This window comes from Podarcis vaucheri, assembly GCF_965113315.1.
Source record: "Podarcis vaucheri genome assembly, chromosome: 14".
NCBI classification, from domain to species: domain Eukaryota; kingdom Metazoa; phylum Chordata; class Lepidosauria; order Squamata; family Lacertidae; genus Podarcis; species Podarcis vaucheri.
In genome coordinates, this window is record NC_138752.1 from 18,900,541 (window position 1) to 18,925,431 (window position 24,891).

Consider the following 24,891-nt stretch of genomic DNA (forward strand, 5'->3'; position numbering starts at 1 on the left):
CAAGGGCAGCCCCACGTAGAGCGAGTTACAATAATCCAGTCTGGAGGTGACCATCGCATGGATCACAGTGGCTAGGTCAGGGCGAGAGAGGTAAGGGGCCAACTGCTTAGCTTGGCGGAGATGAAAAAATGCCGCCTTTGTTATAGCTGTAATCTGCGCCTCCATAGAGAGGGAGGTATCGAAGATTACACCCAAACTCTTGACGGACGGTGCTGGCACTAATTGCACCCCCGCAAGAGATGGGAGTTGCCCCCTCAATCCCATATCGTCCCGTCCCAACTTCCAAGTCATCCCATTCCAAGGCTATCAGTGGTCTATCTCCACTGCTGGAGCCAGTAATGCTTTGAAATACTAGTTGCTGGAAACCACAGAAGGGGAGGAAGAGCTCTTGTGCCAAGGTCTTGCTTTGGGACTTCCCACAGGCATCTGATTGGCCACTGAGCAAGAACTATAGCTGGGTATTTGGTGGAAAACCCATCCAGCAGGTATTCGAATTCAACTATCTGGGAATTACATTCCATCATAGGCTTCTCTGGTCCACGCACCATGCGATGGCGGTGAATGCCAGTAAGATGTCTATGCAGGCCATAATGCATTTTTTCGTAACAAGAGGTACTGTATTTTTTGCTCTGTAAGACACACCAGACTATAACACGCACCTAGTTTTTGGAAGAGGAAAACAAGAAAAAAATATTCTGAATCTCAGAAGCCAGAACAGCAAGAGGGATCGCTGCACAGTGAAAACAGCAATCCCTCTGTTTTCAGCAATCCCTCTTTTCTGGCTTCTGGGATAGCTGCACAGCCTGCATTCGCTCCATAAGACGCACACACATTTCCCCTTACTTTTTAGGAGGGGAAAAGTGAGTCTTATAGAGCAAAAAATACGGTAATTCACATATCAGACCTACTTTGGGGAAGGTTCTCAGCCAGGGTGGAAGGGGAAAGAACTTGCCCATGTGAAGACCACCTGGTGGAAACCCTTACACATATGGTTCCTAATTGTAAACTATATGCTGATCTCCATCAGCAATTTCTAGATCAACTCTGTATCCCCAAATGGAAACCAGAGTTGGAGGACATACATTTTCTATTACTGGGGAATGATCAGGAGCTCACCAGGTTAGTGGCTAAATATCTCTATTTGGTTTTTTGTCGTCGAAATACTCTGCAGACGTCTGATCTCCCTGGAGACCAAGAGATGTGATGATAGACTGCTCTGCCTCCTTTCTTTTAGCAAGTGTTTTGTGCCACTGGGGAAGTGGTAATTCTGTATTGATTTGTTTTGGATGTTTGCATGTGATGCCAATAAAAGGTTTGATGATGATGATGATTGGCCACTGTGAGAACAAGATGCTGGGCTAAATGGGCCATTAGTCTGATCCAACAGGCTCTTCTTATGTTCTTATGGGATGCGGGTGGCACTGTGGTCTAAACCACTGAGCTTCTTGGGCTTCCCAATCAGAAGGTTGGCGGTTCAAATCCCCGCAACGGGATGAGCTCCCATTGCTCTGTCCCAGCTCCTGCCAACCTAGCAGTTTGAAAGCACACCAGTGCAAGAGATAAATAGGTACCACTCGGGCGGGAAGGTAAACGGCATTTCCATGTGCTCTGGTTTCTGTCACAGTGTCCTGTTGCACCAGAAGTGGTTTAGTCATGCTGGCCACATGACCTGGAAAACTGTCTGTGGACAAATGCTGGTTCCCTTGGCCTGAAAGCAAGATGAGCGCTGCAACCCCGTAGTCACCTTTGGCTGGACTTAACCGTCCAGGGGTCCTTTACCTTTACCTTTTTTTCTTATGTTCTTAGGTGGTGATAGCTTTATCTGTGAATAATTAACACAAGGATGCCTCCCTGCTTGACTTACCATGCAAAGAAGGCAAATCTGCATGGGTCTTTGGAAGAGTCATGTGCATTATGAATGTTAGAAATTCAGACTCAAATCTTCCCTTCAGAGGCAGTTTTAGGGTAGGTGTGACCAGTTCGACTGCACTGGGCATCATGCATCAGGGGCCCGCACAACAATGCTGTAAAAGAACAACAATGCCCCAAGCTCAGACTCCATTTTTAAGCCTGGCTTATTATGTTTTAGTAACTCAATTACCATTTTAAACCTGCCTCAACAAAGCTACTGTATCTGTTACTCTTCAATGAGTATTCAGAGGGAGTGTATGTTATTTTGATCTTTTTAAAACCTGTTTGTGTGGTTATTGTTTTAAGCAGGAGAAAAGGGGGAAATACCAGGGGGGGGATCTAGTCTGCCTTAAAGCATCCTGGATTACTTAAACTAAAACCTAACACTAGCTAATCTAAGCTTCCCTTTCAAAGTGTGCAGTTTGCAGACTTAGCATATAGACTAAGAGAACAAGAAGAACATATGTTTAGAAAAGAGTGGAAAACGTTTATTGAATACATGGGGGAAATTGTGTACACTTGAAAACGCTGGCAGCATTAAGATAAATTCAACAGTGTAAATAAGTTTTGATGGATGTAATAACGGAATACCGAATGTTATAGTTTTTGTAAAATATGCAGGGATTTATGAAATGCAAAATGAACCATGGAAAGAGAAGAAGGGAAGTCATTGATATTTTAAGGATGTTTAAATCAGTATTTTAAATTGTAAAACAGAAATTTTAATAAAAAATCATACACACTGCTACGCAAAGGAAGGCACTCTGCTGAACTGACACACGTGAGAAAAGAAGGATAATATCTAATAAAATTTTCCATGTATAAAAGGTAAAGGTAAAGGTACCCCTGCCCGTACGGGCCAGTCATGTCCGACTCTAGGGTTGTGCGCCCATCTCACTTAGGAGGCCAGGGGCCAGCGCTGTCCGGAGACACTTCCGGGTCACGTGGCCAGCGTGACGAAGCTGCTCTGGTGAGCCAGCACCAGGCAGCACACGGAAACACCATTTACCTTCCCACTAGAAAGTGGTACCTATTTATCTACTTGCACTTAGGGGTGCTTTTGAACTGCTAGGTGGGCAGGAGCTGGGACCGAAATATGGGAGCTCACCCCGCCGCGAGGATTCGAACCGCTGACCATGTGATCGGCAAGTCCTAGGCACTGAGTTTTTACCCACAGCGCCACCCGCGTCCCTTTTTCCATGTATAAGACGCCCCCTATTTTGGGGAACTCCAAATTAAGAGAACACCCCTCAGCACTCTCCGTGTATAAGACGAGCCTCAATTTTAAACCTAATTTTTTGGTAAAAAAACACCCACTCTAGTCTTATACATGGAAAAATACGGTATATTCTCCTGTGGGATGCTAAAATTTGGTGCTCCTTGCCTCTCACGTTCCATTCTACAGTATTCATGGAGCGCCCCTGCAGCACAGCACCCAGTGGCATTGCACCAGTCATGCCACCCTAAAACTGTGGGATGTAACATAAGCAGTCAAGTACAACACTTTCTGTTTGCCCAGAGTGGACACACAGGGGGATGTTACTCTAGCCGGGAGGACTTCCTGTCCCACCTGGTCTGGAGCATCCTCCCCCTGTGTGTGACCAGGTAGATGAGCGTGACCCTGGGAGACCCTGTAAAAGGGCCAGTCACTCAGCCATCCTCCTCTTTTGCTGCTCTCTTCTGATACTGATGTATTTTGCTGTCTGCTGGCTCTCAGCCAGCAACACATGAGCTCATTCCCATATGGGATGAACTCAAACTCTAGTTTGTAACTACAAGCTAAAGCCTGCCTCCAGGGAACCTACTGTGAACTGAATGTGAGTAAACTTCTTATCATTACTTTTAAAGAAGACTGTTGTGTCTTTATTATTTTTAAGAGGGATAAAAAAAGGGGAATTTACCAGGAACAAGCCCAATCTGGACAAAGCCAGATTGGATTTCTTAAGTCAAGAGATTCAAACGAATCTACCAACTGGCTTCCCGCAATATACTGGGGAATGTACTCTGCAATTGGCTCACTAGCGTGAGTAAGGAAGGATAATATTTAAACAATATATCCTCACCTACTATCCACAACAGGATGCGGATGGCGCTGTGGGTTAAACCACAGAGCCTAGGACTTGCCGATCAGAAGGTCGGCGGTTCGAATCCCCGTGACGGGGTGAGCTCCCGTTGCTCGGTCCCTGCTCCTGCCAACCTAGCAGTTTGAAAGCACATCAAAGTGCAAGTAGATAAATAGGTACCTCTCTGGTAGGAAGGTAAACGGTGTTTCCGTGCGCTGCTCTGGTTCACCAGAAGCGCCTTAGTTATGCTGGCCACATGACCCAGAAGCTGTATGCCGGCTCCCTCGGCCAATAAAGCAAGATGAGCACTGCAACCCCAGAGTCAGCCATGACTGGACCTAATGGTCAGGGGTCCCTTTACCTTTACTATCCACAACATTCCCACAAATAGCTTAGAGGTAGAGCACCATGTATGCAGAAAGCTCCAGCAGTGGTAGATTTTGGCTTCGCAAATTTCAGCAGCACCTGTGTGATGCTAAAATTTGGTGCTTCCCACCTCTCGCACTCCATTCTACAGCATTGATGGTGTACCCCTGCAGCACAGCACCCAGTGCCATTGCACCAGTCGTGCCACCCTAAAACCACCTCAGGCTCTGGATTCGAACCCCTGCCTCCCTAGGTAGGGCCAAGAGAGAACACTGCCTGAAATCCTGGAGAGTCACTGCCAGTCAGAGTAGGCCATACTGATCCAGATGGACCAGGGGAGTGAGTCAGTACAATGCAGCTTCTTTATGTTCCAGTAGCATAAGCAAATAGAAAGAGGTAGGAATAAGAGCGGCAATATCCGACAGAGTGCTTGAACTCACTAGACAAATCAGACCTCTTGAATTAAGCAAAACACTTAGCTCAGCAGTTAGCTAAATATGTTTTACATGGTCAGTGCAGTTTTTTTAAAAAAATAATAATGATAGGTTAGCAGTATAATGGATATTGGGTAAAATTGTCCGTGGGAATAGAATTTGCAAATGGCACACAAACACCAATAAATGTCTTCACAGCGCTTGACTTGGTATACATAGAATCCAGTTCATTTTTCTAAAAGTGAAAGTATCTCTATGTCGCTTTTCTGGGAGCAAGTCCAACGGAACTGAAATTTTTTTTGCTGGCAGGGATGTCCCCAACAAGTTATGGAGGAGTGAGAAGGCAACAAAAGGAGAAGGGAGGACAAGGAGATTTCTTAGGCAGCACAATGTGTTACATCCAGATCTCAGGACTGGCCCACCCTTGAGACAAAGTGAGACGACTGCCTCAGGCAGCCAAATCCACAGGGGCAGCAGATTCCCCATATAGATCTTTATTTCCCACATGCCCTGATCTTGACGTAGATCTTCATTCAGCCGTTCTTCCCTGATGGAGAGGAAGACACCATGTTGTGGTTTGCCTTGGGTGCCGAAAAGCCTTGAACAGCCCTGGAGCACAAACAAGCATGAAGCGAGGGCAAAACCCCTTTACCACTGTTTCTTTATCTTAAATATTCAACTTATATCCCTACATTCCTCCCAAAGGGCATCAACTGATGTTCTGCGGTAACTGCTGTTCAGAGACAGCTTGAGTGAAAGCCATTGAAATGGTTGTTGTTGTTGTTGTTGTTGTTGTTGTTGTTGTTGTTGTTGTTATTATTATTATTATTATTATTATTATTATTATTATTTCAGTTTATATACTGGCCTTTATCCAAAGATCCCAGGGTGGTGTACAACATTGAAAACTTAATTTACATAGCATAATAAAACAACCACAGAAAAAGAATCCTAATAATTGCCCACACACATTTAAAAATGTGGGTGTATCATCACTGAAGCAGTAAAACACAACATTTCCTGTTGCCTAGAGTGGACACACAGGGGAATGTAGCTCCAGACACGGAGGACTTCCTGTCATACCTGCCCTGGAACATCCTCCCCCCTGTGTGTGACCAGGTAGATGGGTGTGACCCTAGCAGACCCTACAAAAGGGCTAGCCAAGCAGCCATCTTCCTCTTTTGGACTCTTTTGCCATCTTCCTCTTTTCTGGCTGTTAGCCAGGAGCACATGGCTCACCCCTTATAGAAGATGGAAGGCACAAGGCAGAAAGTCTGAGGCCTAGCTCAGACTTCTTTTCTCTACAAATGTAACTGTAACCACAAGAAAAAAAGCCTGCCTTCAGAATACTAACTGTGAACTGAATGTAAGTAAACTGTACTCTTACTTTTAAAGAAGATTGTCGTGTTATTACTTTTAAGAGGGAAAGAAAAGAGGAAACCTACCAGGAACAATCTAGACAGGACAAGCCAGACTGGATTGCTCAACTTGAATGATTCTAATGAATCCATCAACTTTCTTCCAGCAATCTGCAAGGTAATGTGCCCTGCTGCTTGTTCACTAGCATGAGTGAGGAGGGATACTATTTGATCAATATATCCTCTCCGACCTTCCTCAACATTCCCACAAAAAGGCCATAGATGTTTTATGGGCCAAAGGCATAGGTAAAGACCTGTAAAGATGGCACTAGGTGAGCCTCTCTGGGGAAAGCATTCCACAGATGGGGGAACCACCACAAAAAGGCCCGTTCTCGTGTTGTCACCTTCTGAACCTCTCAGAGAGAAGGGACACAGAGAAGGGACTCAGGTGATTATTGCAATTACCTATTGCACCCACAAGCCCTACGCTTGGCTTACCTGGTATACAAGTACAACTTTGCATTTGAGGGCCAGACTAAAAGGGGACATCGGATGTCTTTGCATTTAACATCTCTGATTTTTAAAATACAGATAGGTTTGTTATGGGCAGAGGCTGATAATTATCTGCATCACCAATGAAGGGGGTTCCTCCCAATGCAAATACCAGCTTCAGAGGAAAGCTTTCCCTCAAGACTGCAATGATTAAATTCTCTCTCCATGCCTGACGCAATAATTATCAGCCCCTTGACCGCATGGGAGCTATTTCATTATTTTTAAATGTGTATGCTAAGTGCAAATACACATTTAGGCTGCAATCCTATATATGCTTATTTATGCTTAAGTTCCTTTAAAGTGAATGGAGCTTAATTCTAAATGGATATGTATAGGATTGCAATGTTAACATTGCATCTAGTTTGGCCCTGAATTAGGATAGATCAGAGATTCTAACAACTTAATTACAGCAGGGAGCTTGAAACTTTTGCAGATCTACTACTACTAAGGATCCAGTAATCTACCACTAGGTCCTGAGCTACTGTACTTCTTTTATTCCTAGCCAACAACAACCCTTTGCAAATAATAACAAACCTTTTCCATTAATAATAAGATGCTGGGGTGGGGGCAGAATAGTTAAGATATAAATTAACACCCTCAAGTTGTTTTTCTTGAAGTTCATCTTCCTTAAAAATATTGCAACCTCATCAATGAAAGACCTCAAGTGCTCTGAACATTTGAATTCAAAGTGACTTGATTCGATTTCGAAGACATCTTGCAAGGAAAATGTAGGAAAGTGTGTTTTGCTCCCCCTGCTGGCTCCTTCTCAGAAGTTCACCTTCCTGACTAACATCACAAATACTCATTAACAGATATGTGTGGGGAGATCATTTCGAAACATGGACTGGGAGGTGGGCTGGAGGGGAATCTGCACCGTTGTTGGTTTTTCTTTATTAAAAAAAATGTTCACTGTAAAGTGGGCTAGAACTGGACAGTCGTATCCAACTAAATTCCACCTACAGTAGCCACATTAATGCCCATTAATTTCAACGGGTCAAAAACGAGTCTTTTTTGGAAAGGACAAAGGCTGCAATTCTGACCCCTTAAAATCAATGGGAATTCTACTATTGACTTCACGATTATTTTATTCATATTCCACCTTTCCTCCATGCTGAAACAATGAAGGTGAGATAGGAATGTCAGAACCTACCTTATACGCAGTCAGATCAATGGCCCATTTAGCTTGGCTCAGTATTGCCTACACTGGATGGCAGCGACTCTCCAGAATTTCAGAGAAGAACCTTTCCCAACCCTACCTGGAAGATGTTGAGGGATTGAACCTGCAACCTTCTGCATGCAAAACACTGAACTTGGCCTTTCCATATGATGGGGTGGCCATACAATGACATGCTTAGCAATAGGATGGCCACAGAACACAGGGATTTCAGAGAGGGCATTCTCCCAGCTCTAACCAGAGGTGCCAGGGATAGAGACAGGGGTCTGTGGAACGTGGCAATGCCAGTGAGCTTCTCCATAGAAGAAGAAGAAGAGGAGGAGGAGGAGGAGGAGGAGGAGGAGGAGTCTGGATTTGATATCCCGCTTTATCACTACCCGAAGGAGTCTCAAAGCGGCTAACATTCTCCTTTCCCTTCCTCCCCATAACAAACACTCTGTGAGGTGAGTGAGGCTGAGAGACTTCAGAGAAGTGTGACTAGCCCAAGGTCACCCAGCAGCTGCATGTGGAGGAGCAGGGAAGCGAACCTGGTTCACCAGATTACGAGTCTACTGCTCTTAACCACTACACCTCACGGGCTCTCCTGGGTTCCTGGGCAATGGTGGCTGGTGCTTATTAGGTTAGAAGGCAGGGAGGTCAACTGTAGGTGAAGCCTGAGCCAATGGCAGGTGGAGCCAATAAATTCTACTTGTGTCCCCATTCTTCTCCCCTCTGAGAACTACAAGGGCAAAACTGAGACTTACGAAGGAAGAAGAAGAAGAAGAGTTTGGATTTGATATCCCGCTTTATCACTACCCTAAGGAGTCTCAAAGCGGCTAACATTCTCCTTTCCCTTCCTCCCCCACAACAAACACTCTGTGAGGTGAGTGGGGCTGAGAGACTTCAGAGAAGTGTGACTAGCCCAAGGTCACCCAGCAGCTGCATGTGGAGGAGCGGAGATGCGAACCCGGTTCACCAGATTACGAGTCAACTGCTCTTAACCACTACACCACATTGGCAGCTGATGGGCAGTTATGTGCTGGAAGACAAGCAGGTGAGCTTGGAGGAATCAAGAATGAGGTTGGTGGGGCATTTGCCCCAATGGACCAGCCTCTGTTGCTTCAGCAACACTCCTGCATCATTCCCTCCAGATCATGGTTTGGTGTGGCAACTAAAATGATAAAAGAAAGGAACAAAGCCCATTCATTCCCTCCAGTGTTTTGCAAACAGTGGAGCACGATGGGAGGAGATATTAATAATTTCTTGAGGATATTGTTTTAATTTTTAATCTCATCACGTGGAAACATCGCTAGTTGAGTGGATTAAAGGTGGATTTTCAAGTAAAGCTGAGTCCTGCACATTAGTAAGCTGCGGTGTGCATGGAGGGACGGTGTGTTGCATGCAGGTAAATTCCAGAGTCTGCCCTGCATAGTTTGCAAGGTGTGAAAGAGCTATCCTATTACATCAAACTTCTCTTTCTTAGATGTCCCTCAAGGTACACAATTTTCTCAAGTCTCAAAGATGAGCATTTGCTGCAACCTCCATTGAGTCACTTTACATTGCATTCTGTAGTCTCCATCATATTATATTAGCAGACTCCAATCTGACGAATAGTTTCTGTTTGTATTCTTCGTCCACTTTGAGTCCCTCCTGAGTTCTCTTGCATTTCTTTTGTTGATTTATGCTGTTTGTTGACTATAAAAAAATCAATGAAAATCATTTTTTTAAAAAAGAATTGTCTGAATATTCTGTGTGTATGTTTCCCCTGTAAAGCAATTACACGATGGTTTCCATACACGGGAATAATATCCGAATTTTATCATCCTCCAGCTTTTTTGCATTTTCATGCCTCTTGTCGTTGCTGTTGGATTGCGGGGGGTTGTTTACAAAACAAGGGACCACTGATGGATACAGGTGCACCCTTACAGCAAATATACTGAATGTTACCAAGCTGTGACTTTTAACATTGCTGCCTTGAAATTGTATGTCTTATTGACAAATTGTATCTTATAAAATTATCTGGCGAGAGAGAGAGAGAGAGAGAGAGAGAGAGAGAGAGAGGGAGGGAGAGAGAGTGCTAGATAACAATTGCTGTAAATTGTTTTGGAGACTCTGAGGTTTAATCTGAAGTTAAGCTAGTTTATGGTACTTCTGATTTTTCTTATTTTATATTACTGATGTTTGTTATATTGTTACTTTGTTTGTAGTTAGGTACATTTCAATGGAATGACATGTCATAGCCTTTGGCTAGCACAATAAACTTATTGAATGAATGAATGAAAAAAATATCTTTCACAACTGGTGTTCAAAAACCAAATCTGACCTATTGATTTATTTTTTAATTTAAAAATTCAGATTTTGAACTCTGAAATGTTGCCAGATTTGGAATGTGTGGAAATTTGTTTCCTGTCTGTGCTGATTCATGAATTATATAGTTGTCTCTGAGAGAGGGGATAAGATCTCACATCATCTCAGTGTGCAAAGAAGTGGGAATGTATAGGAATGTGGCAGATCTTGTGTGTTTCAGCTGCATTTTGCTTGTTGGGCCTGATTCAGTTCTAGAACTGTTTGCAACTAGCTGTTTTTCAATAAGCACCAGGTGTAGGTGTGTGTGTATCTGCCACACTGCACAAAAACCAGGCCGCTTTTAGCCCACAGATAATGTTGCTATTTTTGAGATTCCTTACCTGCCCTTTACCATTAGGTCCCAGGTTGGGTTACATTGTAAAAATACAATATTAAAATCAGTTTTAAAATTAAGCATGGATCCTGTGGATTTAAACAGTGTGACTGTATGCAGAAGGGGCGGGGGAACGTTTGTGATGTAGTTGAATGGGGGAAAAATGTTATGGGCATTTTAATGTACTCAGTTGCAGTGCGAGGTGGGAATGTGGAGGTGCAAATGTGGGTTAGACAGAATATGTATCTTGCAGAAAACTGAGTTAGCCCACAATATTTTGGCACCTAAGGCTTAAGTTAGGTTGTCCCTTAAGCATCAGAAAGAAGACCCGTGGACCAGAATGGATTTCACACCCTAAGTGAGTTTGCTTAGGACTGTGTAATTTCAAAGATCTGCAATGAAAAGCATCACTTTCTCTGATGCCCATCACAGTAGCTTCCTTTCCAGAAGAGGCATTCTGCCTCTTCTCTCACACAGAAGAGAATGCCTCCTTTAAGTTAATACTCACCAAGTGCAGTTTTTGTAAGTTTTTCTACACACACACACACACACACACACACATGTCTGTTGCCTGCTTAATAGCGGACACCTTGTAAAGTGCTGAATCGATTTAAAATATTTTCAGCCAGTTAAACATTGCAGCCCTGCTGGAAATCCAAACAGCAGATATAATATTTCACCAGTGTTATTTTTCTAGAAAAAGAGATGCTGGAACTCACCATGAGAACATCCCTTGTTCTCTTAGAACGGTGTCCACCTGAGAGGTGCCGGAACTGAGTTCCTGCGACTTCTGGGTGAATAAAAGCCCTGTATTTAATCATAATAACTTGCTACCTTTCTAAATGGTGACCCAAATCTACAGCCTGAGCTACTCACATCCTTCTGACTCATGGTCAGCCCTGGCTAACCCTGGCCAAAAAACCAACAACAACTCTGTACACAGGAATGAGAAACTGAATGGAGTCGGGTTTGGTACTATGAAAAAACCCCACAAGAATGGAGGTGGTGGGAGGGGGACAGAGTGGCAGAAGTAAATGCTCCCTTCTTTGGCCCAGGCGCTGTGCCAGTACCGCTTCCTGCCTGGACTGGGCCGTGCCAAGTCCAGCCGTTCTTCGGGAAGAAGAAGGAGCTATTTGCTTTGGCCATGGAGTTTATCATTGTGGATTATTCACCTCCTGAGCGGGCTTCCTCCCCTGCTTTCTTTCTTTCTTTCTTTTTTATTTCTTTCTTTCTTTTCTGTGTGGTGGTGGGGAGAGGCGGCCTTGAAAGGCCTCAATGGCTGGGAATACCATTCTAATGACAGGGAAGCACAGCTTATTTAGAAGATGAAAAGAGGCTTGGGGTCTCATAGCAGCGCCTCGCAGCCCTCAAAGAAGGTGCTCTAATGATGGGGGTGAGAGGCAGGGAAGGCCTAAAACAAACTCCAAAAGGAGAGCAAATAAAGCAGCCAGGAGCTTAAGATATATTAAATTACCCTGATTAGGAATTTAGGCAAGGCTCGAGGCTGCTGGAGAGGCAAAGGGGGGGGGACAAGCCAGGGGACGCCATTCATTGCCGGGGAGCGGGGGTCAGGAGGTCGCAGGAGTTCACAGGAGCTGCCTCCATTCTTATGTTAAGAGAGGGAGTGGAACAAGTCCGGGCCCAGGGAAAGAGAAGAGAAAAACCCTTGGCAATCATTTTGGGCTCTCTGTTTGCAAGGCGAGAGAAGCACTCTAGCTAATTGCCAAGCGGCCTCTTCCCAGTGCCTCAAGGAGGGCAGTTCTAATAAGCCTTTGGGAGATCAGACCCCAAAGGTAGAGACTTGGAGAGAAGGGGTTTGGCAGAGGCAGCTTTCAGGACAGCCAAGTTCCAAGACTTTCCCAGGGGCAGGCAAACTGGACAGGACTCTCTGGTCTGGAATCAGAGGCAAGCACATCTACTATTAAGAATGGTGCATTTTTCAATTCTTTTAGGGGGAGGGATTTATACCCTACCTATATACATGGGCTAGCTCATTCCTGGCTCGATTCTCTCATACCTTCCTTGGTTTTTTTTATTCCTCCCCCCGCTTCATGTCCAGTGCAATCTTTTACATGTCCACTCAGGAGTGAGCCCCACTGAGAGTTCAATGGGTAAGGGTTGCATTATTTAGGGCTTGCTTGCTTTGGAAATCTATATACAAACTGGCCCTTTAACATTAAAAATATATTTTTTGGATGACCTGTGAACATTTGAACACATTTTTCATTTTTCTTTAAAATGTTTGTTTCCCTTATTGACACCCTATCTGTCAAATACATATATATATATATTACAGTGGTACCTCGAATTAAGTACTTAATTTGTTCCGGAGGTCCGTTCTTAACCTGAAACTGTTCTTAACCTGAAGCGCCACTTTAGCTAATGGGGCCTCCCGCTGCTGCCGCGCCACCATTGCACAATTTCTGTTCTCATCCTGAAGCAAAGTTCTTAACCCAAGGTACTATTTCTGGGTTAGCGGAGTCTGTAACCTGAAGTGTCTGTAACCCGAGGTACCACTGCATACTCAAACTCAAATAAATTATCAAAATGGTTTTGTTTTTAAAGTACATTTAATATCAGAATAAGCATAAATTAATGAGGCAACAGGGTGTGGGTTTTTTAAAAATATATATATGTTTTTTTAAAAAAATGCTTATAATTCTAGATGCTTATAGTTACTGCAGCTGGCAATCACTTTCTTAAAAGAGGCATTCTTCCAAGAGGGAATGCCTCTTCTATGACAACACTTCCTATGACACATGCGTTTATCATCTAAAAAGCAAAAGAAGTACTGTATATATATATATATATATATTAGTTTCAGAAATAATGTTTTTACCCATATGCAGCAAAACACAGGGATGCAGGAAGCTGCCTTATACCAAGTCAGACCATAGGTCCACCTAGCTCCACATTGTTAACACTGACTGGCAGCAACTCTCCAGGGTTTCAGGCAGGGAACACTCCCAGCCCTGTCTGGAGATGCTAGGGATTGAAGCTGGAGCCTTTTGCTTCCATCGCAGTTGCTCTGCCACTGAGCTATGTGGCCCATCAACCTGAAAGAGGGGCATGTGGAGGCGTACAGCATGGAGCGCCTCCCTTCCAGTACTGTCAGGCTGCAGAGGAACCAACCCCCACGGCAGGTTGCCAGGAACAGATAAGACAAGGAAAAGTCCTAACCATCTACTTTTTATTCAATATTTACAGAGAGAGGCTTGAGAATGCAGCTTCTTTGAATAATGGCGTTGCCTGAGTCGTCTCCACTCCCCTTCTCTTCCACTTCCTCACTCGTCATCCCTTCTATGGGTGGCACTGAGGGCCCTTTGCTTCTAAGCCCTTTGCTCTCCTACTTTTAAGGCTCGCCGGCTCCTGGGAGATGGTGGGTCTGGAACGTTTTCTAGTGATAACGTGTCAGCCAGCTGCTCTGCCTCTGCCTCCTCTTCCTCTCCCATTATTTCCCAACTATCCCCCTCATCTTCCTCTGAGCTGTGACCTCCCTCAAACCCCTGTTGTAATTCTGAACTGTCTTCCTCTTCTCTGGAAGGGTCAGGCTGGTCTCCACCATTCCTCCTCTGCCCAGTCCCTGACAAGTATTGATGTTGCTACTGCTTACTTACATGGGATGTGACTGGGCTTTTAGTGTTGCAGATCCAGCTTTTCACCCACTTTTTCTTGCTAATCTTGATGCCTGGAAAACCCACCTCCAAACTCACCTCTTCCCTGAAGCCACTGGAATATTGCTTTATCCCAATCACCAACTGGGGGGAAATCCAGAGTTTATGTTTCTGCATCTGCTGGTGTTCAATTCTGGTCACCCATAACTCTTTCCTTTCCCTCTCTTCTGCTCCCACGTCTTCTGGTTGAAACTGTAGATAGTAAGCTCCTCGGGGCAGGGACTTGTATCTTGACTTTATGGTAATTTCCTCAAGCTCTTTAGTAGTATGAATTAATGGGCTATTTAAGAACTGGTGCCTGAGTTTGCTTTCCCACCTCTTCCCTCCCAATCCCCTTTTCCTTTTATGTGGTGTATTTTACCTTTTAAGCCTCTAGGAGGGGCTGTCTTGTACGTAATTGATTTCATATAAGCTTCTCTGGGAGCTTTTCCATCTTTAAATAAATAGGATTCAAATAAATAAATATAAGAATAATCAAATTCAGCATCTGATGTGATGATACTTTGTAGCCAATGTGAGGCGACTGAGAAAAAAAGAGATTGAGAGAACTACCAAATTTGAGGTAGAAGAGGGGTTTTTTTGGTGGTGGTGGTGGTGGGAGAAAAAACATTATCCAGGCCAGTCCAATGAGGACTGACCAAGTTCAACAGGCAAATATGGAATATCTACTACAAGGAAGAAAATGGGAAACTTAAGGGAATGGAATATCCTGAAAAGGGGCATGGCTGCCAGTCCCCGTGCTGCAATACTCTGTTGTAGGTCCCATTTTTAACCCTAACCACAGCTGCATACTGCACTTCCCATTAAGACAAACTCCTCTGAATCATACAATTGTAGACTTGGAAGGGATCTCAAGGGTCATCTGCCCAGTATACCTGAAGGAGCATCTCCACTCCCATCGTTCAGCCCGGACACTGAGGTCCAGCTCCGAGGGCCTTCTGGTGGTTCCCTCACTGTGAGAAGTGAGGTTACAGGGAACCATGCAGAGGGCCTTCTCCATAGTGGTGCCCACCCTGTAGAATGCCCTCCGATCAGATGTCAAGGAAATAAACAACTATCTGACTTTTAGAAGACATCTGAAGGCAGCCCTGTTTAGGGAGGTTTTTAATGTTTGATCTTTTATCATGTTTTTAGTATTCCATTGGGAGTTGCCCAGAGTGGCTGGGGAAACCCAGCCAGATAGGCAGGGTATAACTAATAAATTGTTGTGGTTATTGTTGTTGTTGTTGTTGTTGTCATCTAGTCCAACCCTCTGCAGTGCAGGAATCTGAGCTAAAGCATTCATGAAAAATGGCCATCCAGCCTCTGCTTAAAGACCTCAAAGGAAGGCAAGTTCCCAACCTCCCGAGGGAGACCAGGAGACCGTTCCACTATTGGAACAGCTCTTACTGTCAGGAAGCTTTTGCTGGTGTTTCATTGGAATCTCCTTTCTTGTAACTTGAAGCCATTGGTGTGAGTTCTACCCTCCAGAGCAGGAAAAAGCAACTTTGCTCCATCCTCCACATGACAGCTCTTGAGATGGCTATCCTATCTCCTCTCAGTCTTGTGGGAATGTTCAGGGAGGCAGGAGAGGATATATTGTTTAATTATATCCTTCCCAACTTGTGTTAACGAGCTCTACAATTTAGCAGAGTAACATTCCCCTTTTAAACTTTCATAGCGGATATGTTTGCCAGGCTTGTATAAGCCTCTAAAATAAGTTTCCTGGTAATTCCCCTTTACTCCCTCATAAAAAGATTAGACACAGCAGTCTTGTATAAAAGTAGAAAATAGTTTACTCACACATCCTGTTCACAGACGGATCCCAGAAGGCAGACTTAAGTTACAAAATATATACACATGGAATCTATCCCATAAGGGCCAAGAGCGCATCTCAGGAAGAAGATGTTGCTTCTTCAAGGAATGGAGTCAGAGAGAGAGATTGCTGCCTCCCCTGTCCTATTTTGTTACCTGTACAGGTGAGGTCACGCCCACCTCTGGTCACATGTAGAGGAAGTTTGTCCCAGCCCAGGAGGAAACAGGAAGTTCCGACTGGCTGGTCCAGACATCCCCTTTTTATGTCCACTCTAGGAATGTTGTATTTGACTGCTCTGTGTTTCACACCCCACAAGTCTCCTCTTTTCCAGTTGTGGAAAGAGTTGTGAATAATAGTCCAAAACTCAGATCCTCCAAACTGTGTATTGACACCACCTCATTTCTGTATGTGTATTTAAGTTCCTCCACACCAGGCAGACACGGAAAGAGTTAACAAGAGGCACCGTTGTAAGACAATCCTCCACCTTCACCACTGGTGGGCAGCTTCTCCTTCAGGAATGTTCAGTGAAAGGCTACAAAGCATGCATAATGGCACTCTTCTCCCTCTTTCCCTCCTCCCCCCCTTTTTATTATTTATTTATGCTGGTTGTCGGCAAGGTTAGAACAAGACATTGTCTGGCTCTTTGTAGACAAGGCAGAGCCCTATTCATCGCTCGGTGACAAGCAGAAAATCGGGGAAGAAAGCCCGAAGGAAAACAAGTCATCAACTGGGCCCACATGAACCCACACCTGCAATCAGAGGCGGGCTGCAACAACAAGGCCCCCATTTACAGTAGGTTGGGGTGCTGTCTAGATGCACCAAACTGTGCCCCAGGAAACCCATGGGGTTCCTTGGAAACATAGCAGTGATTCCTTAATGGAAAGATCAGTTATGGTGGGCGACTGTCACTGAAAAACAGCTTGCTCATTCCTCTGCCAATCTTCCTTTGAAAGATAGGGTGTTGGGAATGTTTTAGGCCAGCGACAGAGAAGGGTCACCATCCTGGCTGGTGCTGATGGGAGCTGTAGCCCAAAAACATCTGGAGGGCCACAGCTCCTCATTTCTGATTGAGATGATGCTGTCAGTTTACATGGGTTTACATTAAGACCCAGCAGTGATTCCAGTGTAGGGATTAAAGGGTCTATCAATTCCAGTCCTCTCAATTTCTCACTCTTCCAATTCAGTTAGCTGCACTTCTGTGATTTGTTTATTTTTACCCTCATGGAAATTCATCAGCATTTTAGTGCCAATTTCTCCTAATGAACACACTTTTGTATGCATTTTTGACAAATGTGCACATTTTTGCAAGCGCTCTTCCCTAATGTAATGCATTGCTTGCTGGGAGAACTACACTGCAAAATCTGGATAAATGCAAATTACAAATGATGCCTTTGTTTCGGTTCTCATATAGTTTCAGAAAGTATGGATTTGATAGATTCATCTTTAAATACAAATTGCCTTTCTCCCCTGTCTTGTTGACGGAGACCTTGAACTACATTAGATGCTAATGCATATACCTCACTTCCTTCAAAATAGAGCTAGCCAAACCTGCTGTGCTTAGGTGCCCTTCTGCTCAGTGGGGCCCTGGACCTCAGCCTCAAAATCCTACCCTCATAGCATCAATCACTCTGCGGTGGCCAAGTGTCAGGAGTGAGCTGGCAGTAAATCACACCATACAAGTTGAAGTTAGCTGTTTATTAACAAGAACACAATCTGCACCGTCTTGGTGTAGCGTCAGGCCTAATGAACACAGCAGCTCTTCCCTGGTAGGTCTTGCCCCATGGATCAGTTGCCAAGACTGAAAATCCCCTCTTCCCCACAGCCATCTAAATCCCCTCCTCTCCAGGGTTTTCCCCAAAGCAATTGGAGACTGTGCCTGCATAAAGCCAACCTTTCCTCCACGCTTTTCATGCCCCTTCTGATTCTAGGAGACCGGTGGGAGGGGAGCTTGTCACAACAGGGGGAGGGAGGCATGCATGACTCTTCACCAGCCTGACTCAACTCTGCCTCTTGGCCTCCCTCCTCCCCTGCTTCAACTTCTGCATCTGATTCTGGACTTCTCTCTGCCACAGATTCTCCCTTCTCACTAAACCCTGTTACCTCTTCAGCTTCTGAGTCCTCCTCTTCCCAGGAATCTCCCTCTTCTCCCTCTGACCAGTCATTGGTGTCCCACCACCACTTCCCAGGATCTGAGCCTCCTTCCCTTGACTAGTTCCACCCATCATTCCTCTGCATCCGATCACTCCATGATGTTGAGGGTTCCTTGCAGACAAGTCAACATGGGTACCCTTCTCTCAAAGTAAGGAGTTGGACAAAATACTGGAGAAACAAAGAGACCCATGATTCAGTTCAACTCACAGGAACATGGGAAGTTGCCATATACTGGGTCAAGCTATTTGTCCATGGAACCTAGTCTTCTCTACTCTGACTGGCAACAGCTCTCCAGGTTCTCAAGCAAACTTTCCCCCCACTCACCTCCTGCCTCCCATATTCCCCCCCCCACTGGGCATTCCAAGGATTAAATTTGGAGTTTCCTGCCCATGAAAAACACACTCTGTCATTGAGCTGTGGTTTCTCCCCACTAGAAAGACAGAAGTGGATCGACATGTGGAGCAGTACTCCTGTCCAGGGTTCCAGCTAGCCAGTCATGTCCCCTACCAGAATACTCCATTCCATTCCACCAGTTGTCCTGTCCAGTTTCCCTGCCACCTCCACCAGTCAGCCAACATTCTATGCCCACTGAGCATGCTCAGTCCTTATTGAGCTGCTTGAGGGGGTACTCCTTCAGGGGTTTTGTTAAAACGTAGTTCTGAAAATCTTGAGAGTTCCCTCAAGCCATCCGATAGCTGCCTCCTCTGCAGCTGGTGTGTTTTAACCACATCAGAATCAACACTAAGAGAATCAGTCCATGATATACTATAGGACATAGTTAACAGGGCTGTCACACAATTAATGAATTTAGTCAACTAAAGTGCAAACGTTAATCAAGTCATCAATTAATTAAATATGAGTTTGCAGGTGAGGAAAAAGTTCTAAAGGGACTTGTTTTTTTGATGATGCAGCTATGTTGTACAACAGGCATCATCTTATAAGAAACATAATCTCTTAGAAGAGGAATCTTATAAGAGGCATAATCTGTGTCAGACACAGGAGGGAATGCCTCTTTTAAGTTCATGTCTGGTATTTGCATAAGTACTTGTAATAAATATAGTTTCTGTAGTAAAAAAACAACAACAACCAGTGTTACAAAAATTAAAATTGGTAGCCCTGGACTTCTCTGGAAGTTTATCAAGAGTTCCTCAAGAAAAGGGTCAAAAATGGCAGGTTTCCCTGCAAGACAGCTTGCTCTCCACTGCTGTATTCCCTTGCAATATGGAGTTGCAAGGGAGTGTTGGGTAACTTGTAGGCCAGCATTCCCCACATTGTGGAGAGTAGTGAGCTCCAGCTCACCTTCAGGTGCACCTCAGCCCTGTAGCCCAACCACCTAGCCAAGCAGTAACCTTTAGATTAGACAGATACTAGCAGTTCCAAAAGCAGTAATAATTGACTTGGAACAGGGAGGAAGAGGGTAAGAGAGGGATGCTATTTAAGAGGGGAAAGAGATGGCAGGGAGGAGGGATGAAAGAAACTGGTTGTTTGTGGGTGGGGATAACGGTACAGGTTAAGCGTGAAAGGGGAGGGGAAGAAGAAATGCAAGAGATGAGTAAAAATGATTTGAGAGGCATGGGAGGAGAAGAGAAAAATAAAACCTCCACTTACAGCCCCTGAATAAGCAAATTCTGTCTGAAATTAGAAGTCTGAATCATAATACCTCCAGAACCAACATGCATGTACTTAGCTTGAGAAAAGAAGAACTATGGAACTCACTGTCATAAGGAAATCACAAAATTTCCAAAGAAGGATTAGATAACAACAGAAAACGGTATCAGTAATTGCCAGCTGATTGTGCCAATCTTCATCTTCATTTTGTTGCTGAGTCTGACTCTGTCTTTGCACTGCTATTTTGTGACTGGTGCACCTCAGTAATTTTTATGCCTCTTAAAGTGGGCCCTGAGGGTGCAGAACGTGAGAACCCCAGTGCTCCTCTCAGTGGATGAAGGATAACAGCACGGAAAAACCCATCTGGCCACTGCTTTGCTGCCTGAAACAATGCCCCAGACTCCTCTGAGGCAGTCTGTGGGAAGTGTCTAAAAAAACAAAACACTGAGATACGATTCTGCTTTGAATTTCTGAAATGTTATTAGATCCTTTTGCTGCCATCTGTGGGTTGTTGTTGTTGTTTAGATGGCTGTCATTGTATTGTTCACTCTGGTGCTTTTAATTTTGTACACCGTCTTTTCAAACAGTAGCATATTTTAAAAAAAAAATATTGTTATTGCTAGTTTTATGGACCCCGCTTTTAGAAATAAAGTTCTTCAGAAGGTGCCCTACATAATAAAAACCCTCAAGACAATGAAAATCACACCAGCATAATAATGTAGACAAGAGCCAGGATAAGTTAGGAAAGAAATTTCTTCAAACACCATTTAAGATCAGAGGAAAACCTCTGAAAAGGTGATTTCCGAGTACCTGCCATTTTGATCCTTACTAACAGCCAGAGAATAGGACCCCCAAATACCCTTTCCAGGGCACTGAAAAATCTAAAGCTGGAGGCACATTCAGAATGAAACTTGAGTTTGAATCTAGCTGTCCCAAGTTATAACTGTGCTTTTCATGAGAGCACGCCTTAGGTAGCTACTAAGAGTAAAATCAATACAAATACACTGCCATAATAATCATTATAAATCCACAGTAGTTAAAGCAATTAATGAAATGGTAGAACAGCAGCCAATTAAAAACATGCATTTATTTTAAAATAATCTGGGGAATATTTGCTTACTGAGATGAGCCCAGAATCCTATATTGCCTTCTCATGTCCTGTTGTTAACATTAATAAAAATGTTAAGACTCTGGCAAATCAAGTATCCAGAACAAAACCTAGGCAACAAAGCAGGTATTGAGAGAAAGGAAGAATATTCTTATAAAAGAACTATAGTTGTGTGTGTTGGTGTGGGGATTCTGTTTCAGAATTCAGTGTTCAAAATATTCAAAACAGTTTGCTTTTTAAAAAAATAATCATAAAAGCATTTTTTTTAAAAAACCCCAGGAAGATGTAATTTAAAACAACAGAACCAACAGGGAAACCATCTAAAACCAGGAAAAATTTGTCAGCATCAACCAATGAAAGCAAGCTTCACCATCAAACACTAAAAGTCTGTGAGAATTAAAAAGTTAACCAAATTAAAAACTTAACCAGAATGGTACTACTGTTGAACCTAACTAAATAAGGCCTTGCCACTGAAGAAACTTTCTCCTCAATCATCAGCTATCTAATCTCTGAAAGTAAAGCTTTGAAGAAGATCCTAGATTTCAGGCAGGTTTATATGAAATAAGATGTTCCATTTCTATTTGTCTGTTTCTGTGTATGATATATGGAGTACGTGTGAGAGGAGGGGGAAATAGACAGAGTTTTTATGTGATTTCAATGGGGCTTACTCCCAGGTAATTTGGTACAGGATTGGAGCTTTGATTGGCTAATCAATGACTAAATTCACACAAAATTTTGGATATTGCCAAGCTGCCTTTTTAACACATTGAAGGAAGTTCACATTTAATACACAAATCCTCCTATTTTTGCTGAAAACATTTATTAAACATTGCAGTGGCTACATTCTAACCAGCTTCACCATGTTACAGCTTGGGTTAAAACACTGTAAAGCTGAAGGAATAAAAATCTTTACCCACAACAACAAAATACTGGATCAAACAACAAGGAGTCATGTGACGTGTTAAAAGATTGTGATACACACTTTCCTTGCCTAGGGAATCCACTTGGACAGAGCTGCACGAAGTGCTGTCCCGCGGCTGCTTCCCTAGGCTCAAAGTTGTCAGCATGCACCATTTAAACTTTGTTCACGTCCATCAACCGGAATCCCGATTCAGCACCTTGGACAGGTAACAAGCCCTAAAACGCATTCCATCTGCGGCTTCAACTTCCGCCCTTGGCTTGCAGCGGAATTTGCTATTCGAGATGTGGAAGTAGGGGTGGCGTGGTAGGGGAACCGGAATCCTCCATTCCCGTCACCCCTGCTTCCGGAAACAATACCTTGTGTCCGCACCGAGGGGTCTTAATTCGCTTTTGGCTTTGTGGGCAGTTCGCAGAAAGACTGTCCAGCCAGGAGACGATGCGTTTTGCAAGGCGAGGTGTAGCCCGGTGCGTTCCCCAACAGCCCTTTTACAGAACCAATTATCTTATTAATAATGGGACATTCAAATGATCGGCACATTAATTATCACTTTAACTACCCTTCTGTTCACACCATCAAGGCAGTCAAAGAATACTAGAAGGCTGATCGTTCGCCTAAACTCCTCCGCCGCTCTTGGTAGGGCAAATAATATTTTATTTTTATATTACTACACCCCACCTATTCTCTAAGGAGCTCAAGGCGGCGCACACGTCCCGTCCCTATTCCCCACTCCCCATTATATCCTCACAACAACCCTTTGAGGTAGTTGAGGCTGAGAGAGTGTGACTGGCCACGGTATTCGTGGTCAGCCAGGTCTTTTTGGCGCTAGTCTAACACTCTAGCCACTCTACCACACTACCCCTCCAGGAAGTATACAGAGAGTGGATCCAGTGTAAGAGGAAGGTACCAGGTACATCTTACAACCACACCCGTTGAAAATGTGTGGCTGAAAATTACAACCACCTATTTAGATTAGTGATTTCATTTTCACTCACTTTTGGAAAGTCCTGTCTGGCGCCCGCTCTGAAGTTCTCGCCCATTTATGTTGGCTTAACTCTGCATCAATCTCCAGGTTAAAATTGCCTGCGGGATCAAGACCGTCGCGTCTCACAAGACCGGAGGCAGCAGTTTGTCTTCATAGATGTTTTATTAGAATGCTCTGTCAAAAATTTTTAGTGGGAGAGGTAGATTGCCTCACACCCCTTTTCTGGAGGAAAGTTATACACTGTAGCAAAGCAAGCTTGAACACTGACATCTCCCATTCCAGTCGCTAAACAGGAAGTGTCTTATAGCCATTTTACAGATGCGAAAGCTGAGACCAAGGAGGAGTTGCTTTATTGCGACGTTGTTGTGTTTACAAACCGCCTTGAGCTTCAGGAAAGTGGGTGTCAAGGTTTCTAAAAACTAAACTAAGTATATAAATCAGACTAGACCATCACTTCAACCCAGTCCAGGCAGAACTGAATTAAAATTTGAACTCAGGTCTTCTGCTACATAACAGGGCACGCTGGCCCTGAGATGATTCAGAAAACCTGCTACCTGCTTCCGGGAAGCCAAATAGCTAGTTAACAATTCCATTTGGTGTCTTCCTCCTCTCTCCTTCTAAGCACAAGTCAGAACGAGTCATGATGACTAATGGAGCATCCAGTTTCGGAGGCAGTATACCAGTGAATACCAGGTGCTGAGGACAAACAACATACGAATGCCAGTCTATTCTTCTGGTCCTTCATGTGAGCTCTCAGAGGATTTTGATCCAACAAGGCAATATCTATATTCTTAAACCTAGAAGCAGTTGGCAACACCACTTAGCGAGGGCAATGTATAGAGCTTTCGCACTTCTCTCCTCTTGCCAAGTAAGGGAACAGCGAAGCGCAAGTCAAAATGAAAATCAAAACCAGCCCTCTGCTCTCCACGCTGAAAGCGTCCTAGAAACAATGACACCTGGGAAGGCAGGTTACCTGTTGCAGGTAAGAAATTCACGAGGCGCATCTCGCGCGAACTCCAAGGGAGTTCACTTCCTCTCCCTTGGAACGTAGATGCCTCGGATAGGATCCTCTGAGATGGAGATAATTTAGATGCCGTGAGGAGGAGAAGCGAGGTGCGTTTTCCTTCAGCTCTGCTCGGCCTGCCCGAGGCAGAAAACGTTTTCTCACTCTCTTTTCTCTCTCTTTCTACTCCTCTGGAAGTTTCGTCGGGTGGACACCAGAATTCTGCAGGATGGGATCCTGACTCCCTCCCGCCCTCCCAGCTAGTTCTTTAAGACATTTTTTGTTTGTTTCTTATGAATGGGCAGAGAAAACGGATGAACTCTTTGCTCCGTAAAACCAGGACGAAAATGACTGAGAATGAAAGGGGCTTCCAATGAGCCACAATTCCCAGATTCATTTCTTTAAAAAAAAACCAAAAACATAGAACCTCAGATGTGGGGCAAAACGTACAGACACCATACTCACTTTTCGTGAGATTCCCCCCCCCCCTTTCAGTTTTACTTTATTCCTATCATACCCTGAAAAAATAAATAAATTTACGGGCATATTTTAATCAGGAACCGAGGCTACCTAAACCATATCTATAGGGGTTGTTTGGCAGCGGTAAATTAGGATGGGATTGGGTTGTATCGCTCACACACAAATCATTCCCTTTTCTTTGTAAAAGCGAAAGGTTTCTTTTCCTCCCTTGATTCCCCCGCTCTGCCCGTTTCGGTTTCGCTTCTGTATTAGAATATGTACAGTATACGCATTACTTTAGAGAACGAGCTAGCCAAAAAGTAAGTCCACTCTAAATCCCACTGGCACTGAGGAAATTAACCGCGTATTTAGCTCCCTCTGTCTCAGATATACATGCACACGCACGTGATATATAGTGGTTCAAAATGTGGTTGAACTGTGTCCGGTTGCTTTTAAAAGTCTCCACTAAAAAAAAAAATTGTCTGCGAGGCAAATAAGATTTTAAAGAGCGAAGAATCATATCGATAGATCGCTGTCTCTTTTTAGAAGTAAATTTTGTTTAAAGGCTTCTGAGTGAAACTAGCTTTTATAATAATGTGTGTGTGTGTGTTATTAACATATTATAGTATATAATGAGAGAGCCCACTCGGACCCCACCTAGTATTTTCAAAT

The 24,891-nt window shown here is 44.0% G+C and overlaps 1 long non-coding RNA gene across 1 annotated transcript in view; it reads right to left on the bottom strand.

The window, feature by feature from the left end:
* The window catches only part of LOC309518564, an 89,624-nt gene extending 65,441 nt beyond the window's left edge, over positions 1-24,183 (bottom strand). Inside the window, exon 1 of the long non-coding RNA XR_014213498.1 lies at positions 22,768-24,183. This is a non-coding gene — a long non-coding RNA (uncharacterized lncRNA). The remainder of the gene's footprint in view (positions 1-22,767) is intronic.
* Between the last annotated feature and the right edge of the window lie 708 nt (positions 24,184-24,891).